This window comes from Rhipicephalus microplus, unplaced genomic scaffold (genome assembly GCF_043290135.1).
Source record: "Rhipicephalus microplus isolate Deutch F79 unplaced genomic scaffold, USDA_Rmic scaffold_135, whole genome shotgun sequence".
Classification (NCBI taxonomy): Eukaryota; Metazoa; Arthropoda; class Arachnida; order Ixodida; family Ixodidae; genus Rhipicephalus; species Rhipicephalus microplus.
Genome location: NW_027464707.1, coordinates 45,001 through 57,500, shown reverse-complemented (window position 1 = coordinate 57,500; position 12,500 = coordinate 45,001). Strand labels below are relative to the sequence as shown.

Genomic DNA, 12,500 nt, shown 5'->3' with positions numbered 1-12,500 from the left:
CGCGCCGCCCCGGCTGACGCGGTTTCGTGCCGCCCCGGCAGACGCGGTTTTCGCGCCGCCCCGGCTGACGCAGTTCGGACTTAGCACTTTTTGGGCTGAGCCTGGCTGGCGGCCCACTCACTCGATCGCCATGTCTGTTTGCCACAGTCTTCCCGGTGGTGCCGCACCCGGGCTCGCCCCGGCAGACGCGTTTTTTTTTCTTTCGCCCCGGCAGACGTGGTTCCCCCCCCCCCCTTTTCGCTCGCCCCGGCTGACGAGGTTTTCGCGCCGCCCCGGCTGACGCAGTTTTCGCGCCGCCCCGGCTGACGCGGTTTCGTGCCGCCCCGGCTGACGCGGTTTTCGCGCCGCCCCGGCTGACGCGGTTTTTGCGTCGCCCCGGCTGACACGGTTCGGACTTTGCACTTTTCGGCTGTGCCTGGCTGGCGGCCCACTCACTCGATCGCCATGTCTGTTTGCCACAGTTTTCCCGGTGGTGCCGCACCCGGGCTCGCCCCGGCTGACGCAGTTTTCGCGCCGCCCCGGCTGACGCGGTTTCGTGCCGCCCCGGCAGACGCGGTTTTCGCGCCGCCCCGGCTGACGCGGTTTCGTGCCGCCCCGGCAGACGCAGTTCGGACTTAGCACTTTTCGGCTGTGCCTGGCTGGCGGCCCACTCACTCAATCGCCATGTCTGTTTGCCACAGTTTTCCCGGTGGTGCCGCACCCGGGCTCGCCCCGGCTGACGCAGTTTTCGCGCCGCCCCGGCTGACGCGGTTTCGTGCCGCCCCGGCAGACGCGGTTTTCGCGCCGCCCCGGCTGACGCGGTTTCGTGCCGCCCCGGCAGACGCAGTTCGGACTTAGCACTTTTCGGCTGTGCCTGGCTGGCGGCCCACTCACTCGATCGCCATGTCTGTTTGCCACAGTTTTCCCGGTGGTGCCGCACCCGGGCTCGCCCCGGCAGACGCGTTTTTTTTTTCTTTCGCCCCGGCTGACGCAGTTTTCGCGCCGCCCCGGCTGACGCGGTTTCGTGCCGCCCCGGCAGACGCGGTTTTTTGCGCCGCCCCGGCTGACGCGGTTTTTGCCGCCCCGGCTGACGCAGTTCGGACTTAGCACTTTTCGGCTGTGCCTGGCTGGCGGCCCACTCACTCGATCGCCATGTCTGTTTGCCACAGTTTTCCCGGTGGTGCCGCACCCGGGCTCGCCCCGGCTGACGCAGTTTTCGCGCCGCCCCGGCTGACGCAGTTCGGACTTAGCACTTTTTGGGCTGAGCCTGGCTGGCGGCCCACTCACTCGATCGCCATGTCTGTTTGCCACAGTCTTCCCGGTGGTGCCGCACCCGGGCTCGCCCCGGCAGACGCGTTTTTTTTTCTTTCGCCCCGGCAGACGTGGTTCCCCCCCCCCCCCTTTTCGCTCGCCCCGGCTGACGAGGTTTTCGCGCCGCCCCGGCTGACGCAGTTTTCGCGCCGCCCCGGCTGACGCGGTTTCGTGCCGCCCCGGCTGACGCGGTTTTCGCGCCGCCCCGGCTGACGCGGTTTTTGCGTCGCCCCGGCTGACACGGTTCGGACTTTGCACTTTTCGGCTGTGCCTGGCTGGCGGCCCACTCACTCGATCGCCATGTCTGTTTGCCACAGTTTTCCCGGTGGTGCCGCACCCGGGCTCGCCCCGGCTGACGCAGTTTTCGCGCCGCCCCGGCTGACGCGGTTTCGTGCCGCCCCGGCAGACGCGGTTTTCGCGCCGCCCCGGCTGACGCGGTTTCGTGCCGCCCCGGCAGACGCAGTTCGGACTTAGCACTTTTCGGCTGTGCCTGGCTGGCGGCCCACTCACTCAATCGCCATGTCTGTTTGCCACAGTTTTCCCGGTGGTGCCGCACCCGGGCTCGCCCCGGCTGACGCAGTTTTCGCGCCGCCCCGGCTGACGCGGTTTCGTGCCGCCCCGGCAGACGCGGTTTTCGCGCCGCCCCGGCTGACGCGGTTTCGTGCCGCCCCGGCAGACGCAGTTCGGACTTAGCACTTTTCGGCTGTGCCTGGCTGGCGGCCCACTCACTCGATCGCCATGTCTGTTTGCCACAGTTTTCCCGGTGGTGCCGCACCCGGGCTCGCCCCGGCAGACGCGTTTTTTTTTTCTTTCGCCCCGGCTGACGCAGTTTTCGCGCCGCCCCGGCTGACGCGGTTTCGTGCCGCCCCGGCAGACGCGGTTTTTTGCGCCGCCCCGGCTGACGCGGTTTTTGCCGCCCCGGCTGACGCAGTTCGGACTTAGCACTTTTCGGCTGTGCCTGGCTGGCGGCCCACTCACTCGATCGCCATGTCTGTTTGCCACAGTTTTCCCGGTGGTGCCGCACCCGGGCTCGCCCCGGCTGACGCAGTTTTCGCGCCGCCCCGGCTGACGCGGTTTCGTGCCGCCCCGGCAGACGCGGTTTTCGCGCCGCCCCGGCTGACGCAGTTCGGACTTAGCACTTTTTGGGCTGAGCCTGGCTGGCGGCCCACTCACTCGATCGCCATGTCTGTTTGCCACAGTCTTCCCGGTGGTGCCGCACCCGGGCTCGCCCCGGCAGACGCGTTTTTTTTTCTTTCGCCCCGGCAGACGTGGTTCCCCCCCCCCCCTTTTCGCTCGCCCCGGCTGACGAGGTTTTCGCGCCGCCCCGGCTGACGCAGTTTTCGCGCCGCCCCGGCTGACGCGGTTTCGTGCCGCCCCGGCTGACGCGGTTTTCGCGCCGCCCCGGCTGACGCGGTTTTTGCGTCGCCCCGGCTGACACGGTTCGGACTTTGCACTTTTCGGCTGTGCCTGGCTGGCGGCCCACTCACTCGATCGCCATGTCTGTTTGCCACAGTTTTCCCGGTGGTGCCGCACCCGGGCTTGCCCCGGCAGACGCGTTTTTTTTTTTCTTTCGCCCCGGCTGACGCAGTTTTCGCCCCGCCCCGGCTGACGCGGTTTCGTGCCGCCCCGGCAGACGCGGTTTTTTGCGCCGCCCCGGCTGACGCGGTTTTTGCCGCCCCGGCTGACGCAGTTCGGACTTTGCACTTTTTGGCTGAGCCTGGCTGGCGGCCCACTCACTCGATCGCCATGTCTGTTTGCCACAGTTTTCCCGGTGGTGCCGCACCCGGGCTCGCCCCGGCAGACGCGTTTTTTTTTTCCTTCGCCCCGGCAGACGTGGTTCCCCCCCCCCCTCCGTCTTTCTTTTTGTTTTTTTTTTCGCCGCGGCTGAAGTGGATTTTTCGGTGCCTCGACGCCCCGGTAGTCGCGGTTTTTCCGTTTCCGCACGGCCCCGGCTGACGCTGCTCGGTCACAGTCGCCTTTTGTGAGGATTGCAGACTTCTTGAGCGCGGGTGTTTTTTTTTGTTGTTGTTGTTGTTTTATTACGCATTCGCTCCAGCAGACGCTGTTTAGACTTTTTGTTTCCTCTTTTATCCTGCGACGAGGTGACGAGGTTTATTCGGTGCCCCGCCGCCCCGGCTGAAGTGATTTTTCCTGTCCCGTGCCGCCCCGGCTGACGCGGTTGGGACTTCGCGTTTGTTCGGCCGCCACGGGTTTTGGCGCACTCGCTCGGTTGCTTGTTGTTGCCACTTGTTGCGAACCCAGGTTTCTTGAGCGAGCGCGGGCGTTTTTTCTTCCTTTCTTTCTTTGTTCTATGTGTTAGCGAATCGGCCTTTAATATCACACGAGGACTCACAACCAACAATTTTCAGTTTGAAGTGTAAAAAATCTGCAGGTGTTGACGTAACTGACTTGCCCCGTACCCTTGAGTACATCCATGAAGTTCTCGTAGTACTACTAAATCGCATTATTCCAAGTGGAGAAATTCCCATAAACTTGCAAACCTCTACACGAAAATCGGTGCGCGTGATAAAGTTGAAAATTATCGTCCGATATCAAATGTGCCTTCTATAACACAAATTCTAGGAAAAAAAAAAAAAACACTTGTTCGCCGTTTTCTGCGCCGTGACTGGCAGCACTCCGGCGAAGCGAAACGGGGTCGATTCGAGCACGATATCGGCGTCTTTCGACGTGCTCGCCGGCGACCGTCGCACGAGTACGTCGCACGAGCGCGTCTGCCGGGGCGCCGTTTGCGAAGCCGACGCAAAAGTGGGAACCGCCGCTCGGATGATCGCCGCTTTCGGCAGAGTGAGTGTTGGCACTCCGGGGAAGCGAAACAGCGTGAATGCGCCCACGAAATCGGCGTATTTTGAAGTGCCCGCCGGCGACCGTCGCACGAGTACGGTAAACCGCGTCAGCCGGGGCGTAGTTCGGGACGCCGACGAAAAAGTGGGAAGCGCAACTCGGATCTTCGCCGTTTTTGCAGGAGTGAGTGGCGGCCCTCCTGCGAGACCAAGAAGCATCGATTCGTGCACGAATTCGGCGCCTTTCGACGTGATCGCCGGCGACCGTCGCTCGAGTAGGGCAAACCGCGTCTGCCGGGGCGGGCTTCGGGACGCCGATGCGAAAGTGGGAAACGCTGCTCGGATGTTCGCCGTTTTTGGCCGAGTGAGTGCTGGCACTCGGGCGAAGCCAAACGGGGCCGATTACGGCACGATATCGGCGTCTTTCGACGTGCCCGGCGGCGACCGTCGCACGAGTACGGTAAACCGCGTCAGCCCGGGCGGAGTTCGGGACGCCGATGCGAAAGTGGAGAACGCCGCTCGGATCTTCGCCGTTTTTGGAGGAGTGAGTGGCGGCACTCCGGAGAAGCCAAGGAGCGCCAATTAGCGCACGATATCGGCGTCTTTCGACGCGCTCGCCAGCGACCGTCGCACGAGTAGGGCAAACCGCGTCTGCCGGGGCGGGGTTTACGACGCCGACGCAAAAGTGGGAACCGCCGCTCGGATGTTGGCCGTTTTTGGCAGAGTGAGTGCTGGCACACCGGCGACGCGAAAGAGCGCGAAAGCGCCCACGAAAGTGGCGTATTTGGACGTGCTTGACGGCGACCGCTGCAGGAGTACGAAAAACCACGTCAGCCGGGGCGAGCGACCCACGGCGGTCTGGGTGCTTATCGCTGCTATTATAGGGGCACCCCGGCAGACGCAGAAAAAAAAAATTTTTTTTCGACCTTCTTTTTTGCTGGTCGAGCTCGGGTAACCCAGGTCGCAATGGGAGCCGCGCACGAAAGCGGCGTCGCGAGACGCGTTCGCGGTCGCTAGTCGCACGAGCTCGGCAACCGCGTCAGCCGGCGCGGAGTTCGGGATGCCGACGGCTAAGTGGGTACCGCTGCTCGGATGTTCGCCGTTTTTGGCCGAGTGAGTGCTGGCACTCCGGCGAAGCGAAACGGGGCCGATTCGGGCACGATATCGGCGTATTTCGACGTGCTCGCCGGCGACCGTCGCACGAGTACGGCAAAGCGCGTCTGCCGGGGCGAGGTTTGCGATGCCGACGAAAAAGTGGGAAGCGCCGCTCGGATCTTCGCCGTTTTTGCAGGAGTGAGTGGCGGCCCTCCTGCGAGACCAAGAAGCATCGACTCGCGCACGATATCGGTGTCTTTCGACGTGCCCGCCGGCCACCGCCGCACGAGTACGGCAAACCGCGTATGCCGGGGCGGGGTTGGCGACGCCGACGCAAAAGTGGGAACCGCCACTAGGATGTTCGCCGTTTTTGGCAGAGTGAGTGCTGGCACTCCGGCGAAGCGAAAGAGCGCGAATGCGCCCACGAAAGTGGCGTGTTTGGACGTGCTTGACGACGACCACCGCAGGAAAACGAAAAACCACGTCAGCCGGGGCGAGCGACCCATGGCGGTCTGGGTGCTTATCGCTGCTATTATAGGGGCACCCCGGCAGACGCAAAAAAAAAAAAATTTTTTTTCGACATTCTTTTTTGCTCGTCGACCTCGGGTGACCCAGGTCGCAGTGGGAGCCGCGCACGAAAGCGGCGTCGCGAGACGGCTTCGCGGTCGCTAGTCGCACGAGCTCGGCAACCGCGTCTGCCGGGGCGGAGTTCGGGACGCCGACGGCTAAGTGGGAACCGCCGCTCGGATGTTCGCCGTTTGTGGCCGAGTGAGTGCTGGCACTCCGGCGAAGCCAAACGGGGCCGATTCCGGCACGATATCGGCGTCTTTCTACGTGCTCGCCGGCGACCGTCGCACGAGTACGGCAAAGTGCGTCTGCCGGGGCGGGGTTTGCGACGCGTACGCAATAGTGAGAACCGTCGCTCGGATGTTCGTCGTCTTTCGCCGAGCCAGTGCTGGCACTCCGGCGAAGCCGAACGGAGCCGATTCGGGCACGATATCGGCGTCTTTCCACGTGCTCGCCGGCGACCGTCGCACGAGTACGGTAAACCGCGTCAGCCGGGGCGGAGTTCGGGACGCCGATGCGAAAGTGGGAAGCGCCGCTCGGATCTTCGCCGTTTTTGGAGGAGTCAGTGGCGGCACTCCGGTGAAGCCAAGGTGCGCCAATTCGCGCACGATATCGGCGTCTTTCGACGTGCCCGCCGGCCACCGTCGCACGAGTACGGCAAACCTCGTCTGCCGGGGCGGGGTTTGCGACGCCGACGCAAAAGTGGGAACCGCCGCTCGGATGTTCGCCGTTTTTGGCAGAGTGAGTGCTGGCACTCCGGCGAAGCGAAAGAGCGTGAATGCGCCCACGAAAGTAGCGTATTTGGACGTGCTTGACGGCGACCGCCGCAGGAGTACGAAAAACCACGTCAGCCGGGGCGAGCGACCCACGGCGGTCTGGGTGCTTATCGCTGCTATTATAGGGGCACCCCGGCAGACGCAGAAAGAAAAAAAAAAAATGGGGACATGGCGTGCGTCACCGTGCGGCTTCGCAGCGTTGCCGAAGTCGCCGAGCCCTTCGACTGAGCCGAACGGCGGACAGGGAACGTTGGTCGGCCGTTCTAACCTGTCGGTGCCACGCCGAGACGTCGTTAAGGAAAACCGCGTCGTGGGCCTCTACGACGCCGTCGAGTCGTTGTACGTTTGGTGTCCAGCGTGTCGGCGGCGAGTAGCGGACACGTCGTTCACGACTTCGGTCTTTCGCAGTCGACGCGAACTTGCGGAGAGTCGTGGTGCCTCACGTTTTCGGCAGAAACCGCGGCGGAATTTTCCCGTGCGTGCGCGCACGACCTCGGTGCTGTGCCGTCAGCGTAGTGTTGCACAAACTCGTGGCCTACCCAAGGTGCGGTACGTTTGCGGCCGTATCCTCGGTGGGAATTTCGTGAGTAGGGTCGCAAATTCTACGACCTCGGCGGGTTTGAGAGCGACGTAGACTTGTGGCACGCTCAACGTGCCACACGTTTCGGGGCACACCCGCGGTGAAATTTTCTCGAGTACGCTCGTATTAGTGCCCAAGGAGGTCTGGGTACTTATCGCTGCTATTATGTGGGGGTTCTCGTGAGCGGCGTACGCGAAAGCGACCGGGTGTCTGATATGCGGCGGGCTTCGGCCTCGTCAAGCGTGTCCTCGGGTCTGCTCCAGGGGAATCCACGGCAGTCGTCTGCAGCCTCATCCGCTTGATGCGTTAGGGGCTGGTTGTCGGACGGTGCCGTTTTACCACGATATCGAGGTGTGTTCCGTGTCGTCCTCGGGCGATTCAGATGCGAAAGCGCCGAAGACGCGGGCGTGACCCGTCGTCTGGCGGCTTTGCAGTCTCGGCTCCGTTGCTAGTTCCGGCCGGTCCACCGACAGTGCAGCGGGCTTGGGCAACCCGCACGGCGCGACCGAGTCGATGCAACGAAAAAGAGCGAGCATGAACGTGCTTCTTGCCGCACGGCTCCCACTCGTCTTTCGGGAAGGTTGTGCCGTAGCGAGCTCGAACGCCGTCATCTCGGAGTGCAAAATAAGCGTGTTGGGGCGCCTGAAGGTGGCCTCCGCCGCACACAGACTGCGTCCGGCCCGCCGAAGGCGAGGACGGACGCGCAGTCGAACGATTACCTGGTTGATCCTGCCAGTAATCATATGCTTGTCTCAAAGATTAAGCCATGCATGTCTAAGTACATGCCGAAATAAGGCGAAACCGCGAATGGCTCATTAAATCAGTTATGGTTCCTTAGATCGTTTCTTCCTACTTGGATAACTGTGGCAATTCTAGAGCTAATACATGCAGTGAGCCTGGAGCCCTTTGGGTAACGGGTGCTTTTATTAGACCAAGATCGATCGGGTTTCGGCCCGTATTGTGTGGTGACTCTGGATAACTTTGTGCTGATCGCATGGCCACGAGCCGGCGACGTTTCTTTCAAGTGTCTGCCTTATCAACTTTCGATGGTAGGTTACTTGCTTACCATGGTTGTTACGGGTAACGGAGAATCAGGGTTCGATTCCGGAGAGGGAGCCTGAGAAACGGCTACCACATCCAAGGAAGGCAGCAGGCGCGCAAATTACCCACTCCCGGCACGGGGAGGTAGTGACGAAAAATAACAATACGGGACTCTTTTGAGGCCCCGTAATTGAAATGAGTACACTCTAAATCCTTTAACGAGGATCAATTGGAGGGCAAGTCTGGTGCCAGCAGCCGCGGTAATTCCAGCTCCAATAGCGTATACTAAAGCTGCTGCGGTTAAAAAGCTCGTAGTTGGATCTCAGTTCCAGACGAGTAGTGCATCTACCCGATGCGACGGCTCGGACTGAACATCATGCCGGTTCTTTCTTGGTGCACTTCATTGTGTGCCTCGAGATGGCCGGTGCTTTTACTTTGAAAAAATTAGAGTGCTCAACGCAGGCGAGTCGCCTGAATAAACTTGCATGGAATAATAGAACAAGACCTCGTTTCTGTTCTGTTGGTTTTTGGAATACGAGGTAATGATTAAGAGGGACGGACGGGGGCATTCGTATTGCGGCGCTAGAGGTGAAATTCTTGGACCGTCGCAAGACGAACTACTGCGAAAGCATTTGCCAAGAATGTTTTCATTGATCAAGAACGAAAGTCAGAGGTTCGAAGGCGATCAGATACCGCCCTAGTTCTGACCATAAACGATGCCAACCAGCGATCCGCCTGAGTTACTCAAATGACTCGGCGGGCAGCTTCCGGGAAACCAAAGTATTTGGGTTCCGGGGGAAGTATGGTTGCAAAGCTGAAACTTAAAGGAATTGACGGAAGGGCACCACCAGGAGTGGAGCCTGCGGCTTAATTTGACTCAACACGGGAAAACTTACCCGGCCCGGACACTGGGAGGATTGACAGATTGAGAGCTCTTTCTTGATTCGGTGGATGGTGGTGCATGGCCGTTCTTAGTTGGTGGAGCGATTTGTCTGGTTAATTCCGATAACGAACGAGACTCTAGCCTATTAAATAGGTGCGGGGTTCCCAGCACCTTACAACCTTCTTAGAGGGACAAGCGGCTCCTAGCCGCACGAAACAGAGCAATAACAGGTCTGTGATGCCCTTAGATGTCCGGGGCCGCACGCGCGCTACACTGAAGGAAGCAGCGTGTCTTTATCCCTGTCTGAAAAGACTGGGTAACCCGTGGAACTTCTTTCGTGATTGGGATAGGGGCTTGCAATTGTTCCCCTTGAACGAGGAATTCCCAGTAAGCGCGAGTCATAAGCTCGCGTTGATTACGTCCCTGCCCTTTGTACACACCGCCCGTCGCTACTACCGATTGAATGATTTAGTGAGGTCTTCGGACCGATGTCCGGCGCGGCCTTTCGGTTGCGCCGGTCTGTTGGAAAGATGACCAAACTTGATCATTTAGAGGAAGTAAAAGTCGTAACAAGGTTTCCGTAGGTGAACCTGCGGAAGGATCATTAACGGATTGTGAAGGGTGAGCGCCTCAGCTGCGTCTGCGCCCGACACTTTCTGCCGCTGACCCCGTTTGGACGCGGGGTCGGCTTTTCCCCACGGGGCTGCCTGAATGTGGAGCGGCACCCCGTGACAAATTGTTGCGCCCAGCGGACGCCAACACCGCGACCTTGGACGGTCGGCCAGGTGGCGGACGCGGGTACAAACGGCGCAACGCACTCATAGGTCGGCTTTCGACCCGCCACAGCACCGTGGCTCGAAGCGCTCGAAATGCGCGACCCGACCGCTGCGGGACCGCCTAGTACTGTAAACAGGAGCGGCGGAGCGCGAACGGCGAGTCGTGGTTACGTCGGTAGAAGGCGAGGCTGCGCGTTCCCGAAACGCCAGCCGAGTGCCCTCCCGACCGTTCGAGCGTGCAAGAACGAGACCCGACAATCGCGCGGCGACTGCCAAGTACGAGAGGAACGGCACAAGCGTCGGCGGTCGGTCAAGGAACTGGCGATGTGACGGGTCCGCTGTGCACCAGTGCATACCGTCCCGCCGTCCGCGGCAAGCGCCTCCGCGTCCTCGGGTGACGGAGGCTGCCGGTCGGTTCTTGCAGGCGAGGGATCTCGCTGGCACCGGTTCGCGTTGACGCGCGGCCGGTCATGGCACGGCGATGCGACGGCCGAGGTGCGCAGTACTCGATGGAGGAACCGCACGCTCCGATGACCGTCCCGCCCTCCGCGGCGTATGCGTACCGACCGTAATGGTTGCAGCAGCGCCGGCCGGCTTTTGAATTCGCCACACGAAACACGGTGCGAGATCGCGGTTAGGGGAGCGTCGACGTTGCCAGGCGTTTTGCTTGCTGCCGAGGGAAAGGCGGCACGGCCACGTCGCGCTCGTCGCGATTAGCGGGTCTGCGCGCTTTGGGAAGGTGCCGCAACGACTTGCCGAAAGAGGAAGCACGGAAGAACGAGGGACTTGGACGTCCCGACAATTGAACGCACTTGCGGCCAGGCCCTTGCTGGCTTCGTTCTTCCGCCTCGAGTAGGCTCGTACGCGGCTCCGGCGCCGAAAGTGGTCCTTGGCACCGACTTCGGTGGACGTGGGAAGTGCCGCGCAAGTACGGCGCGCCTGGCTCCACCTGTTGGCTAAAGTAGGCAGCCGGATCGGCATTTTGGTGTGCGGTGGCAAACCGTGGATGCGAAAAAAGCTTGTGCGATTTCGTGGAACAAAAAGCGGGGGTCCCCCTTTTTATGCGGAGGAGACCGACCCGCCTGCCGTGGTGAACCGCGACGCCACGGTAAAAACGGGAGAGGCTTGTCGATGGGACCGTGCATCCCGCGCTCCACGGAGGCCGGGAGGCGGCCGCCCGAGGAAATGTGTAGCCGTCGAGGCCCGCATCTGCGTGCACTCTTATCCAAATGGGTGTACCGCAGGCATTTTCTGGTTAGGCGGGCCAATGAGAGCGAGCACACAACGATACCTACGGGTCCGGCTTGGAGAACCGGCTTCGACGCCTCCCGAGTATTTATAGAGGGGTGGACCACGAAAGCACTCGCAAGTAGCGAAAGCGAAACGCCGTCCGAAACACACCGTTTGCTCGATTTGCGGCAGCCGAAAAAGGCGCGGCAGAGTTTTGGAGTCCAAGCGTGCGCTGAAAAGCGCCCTTCTTGGCCACTGTTTGGCCGAGTGCCAGAAACGTTTGGTTTTGACTGTACGGAATTGAACAAACACTTTTTCACGACTCTAAGCGGTGGATCACTCGGTTCTCGGGTCGATGAAGAACGCAGCCAGCTGCGAGACTTGGTGTGAATTGCAGGACACACTGAGCACTGATTCTTTGAACGCACATTGCGGCCTTGGGTCTTCCCTTGGCTTCGTCTGTCTGAGGGTCGGATCACATATCAAGAGAGCCTTCGGCGCACAAGGGAACGTGAGCCGTCGACTCGTTTTGACCGCGTCGGCAACACGGACAGCACGCTGAACACCTCACAGCGAGCGCCAACAGCGGCCACTCAAGGGCGAGACGGTGGCGACCGTCGTGCCAGAGCCCAACCGAAACGGGGGCGACCGACTGCATTGAGGATGTGGCACCTCGTTGAGACCGCCGCAGGACTTCGAGTCGGAAGGAAGCCTGCAGGGAAAGTGCGGTCGAGGTTGCGTACTCCTCTCTGCGACCGGGCGCGCAAGAGCTGCGAGAGCCACGGACGCGCAACTTTAACGCACGGTAAACACGAGGAGCGAAAGCCGGCCAGCAAAGCTTCTCCAGCCGTGCGCAAAGTGCGCGAGATCGCAGCCTTGCGTTGCGCTTGTTGCCCTCGAAGTAAGCAGGGTGTCCCGTAGACCGGGCGCTCGAACACGCTGCGGGGCCGTGCCTCCTCCAGGCTTTGCCGCGCGAACAGGGAACGTTCGCGCGCAAAGCGCAGGGAGGTGAGGAGGCTGCGCCCGACGTTTGCGGTTCGCTGCGTACGCGGTTGATGCGGAGAGCACGGCGCGACGACTTGCCGCGAAGCGGAAAAAGTCTCCCGCACGAGTTGGCGAAACGTTGGCGAAGCTTAAGGCGTTCTCGTCGTAGTCCGCCGTCGGTCTAAGTGCTTCGCAGTTCCCGTCCCGTTCAAAAAACTGGGCCACTCCAGTTGGGGCGGGGGCGACGCTACACGAGACGATGCCTCTCGCCAGGCTGCGTGGCTGCCCTTGCGGCGGCGGCGACTGGCCTCGGCGGTGTTTGGGCTTTCGACACGGTCGTTTATCACGCAACTGCTCGGACGACGCACGCGCGCAGCGGAATGCCGCTTGCCAGCCTTGTGAAGATGTGACCCTGTACAGGGTTGCGGGCGCACTTGGTAGGGCGTCGTACTCGGTTCGCGATGGGTTTACGAACGT

General features: G+C 61.4%; 2 non-coding genes across 2 annotated transcripts; both read left to right on the top strand.

Annotated features, from left to right (window-relative positions):
- The first annotated feature begins 7,825 nt into the window (after positions 1–7,825).
- LOC142791009 (small subunit ribosomal RNA) lies at positions 7,826–9,640 on the top strand. Its single transcript, XR_012889932.1, has one exon. It is a non-coding gene; the product is annotated as a small subunit ribosomal RNA (ribosomal RNA).
- Positions 9,641–11,359: 1,719 nt separating this feature from the next.
- Positions 11,360–11,512, top strand: LOC142791001 (5.8S ribosomal RNA). Its single transcript, XR_012889925.1, has one exon. It is a non-coding gene; the product is annotated as a 5.8S ribosomal RNA (ribosomal RNA).
- Positions 11,513–12,500: the final 988 nt, after the last annotated feature.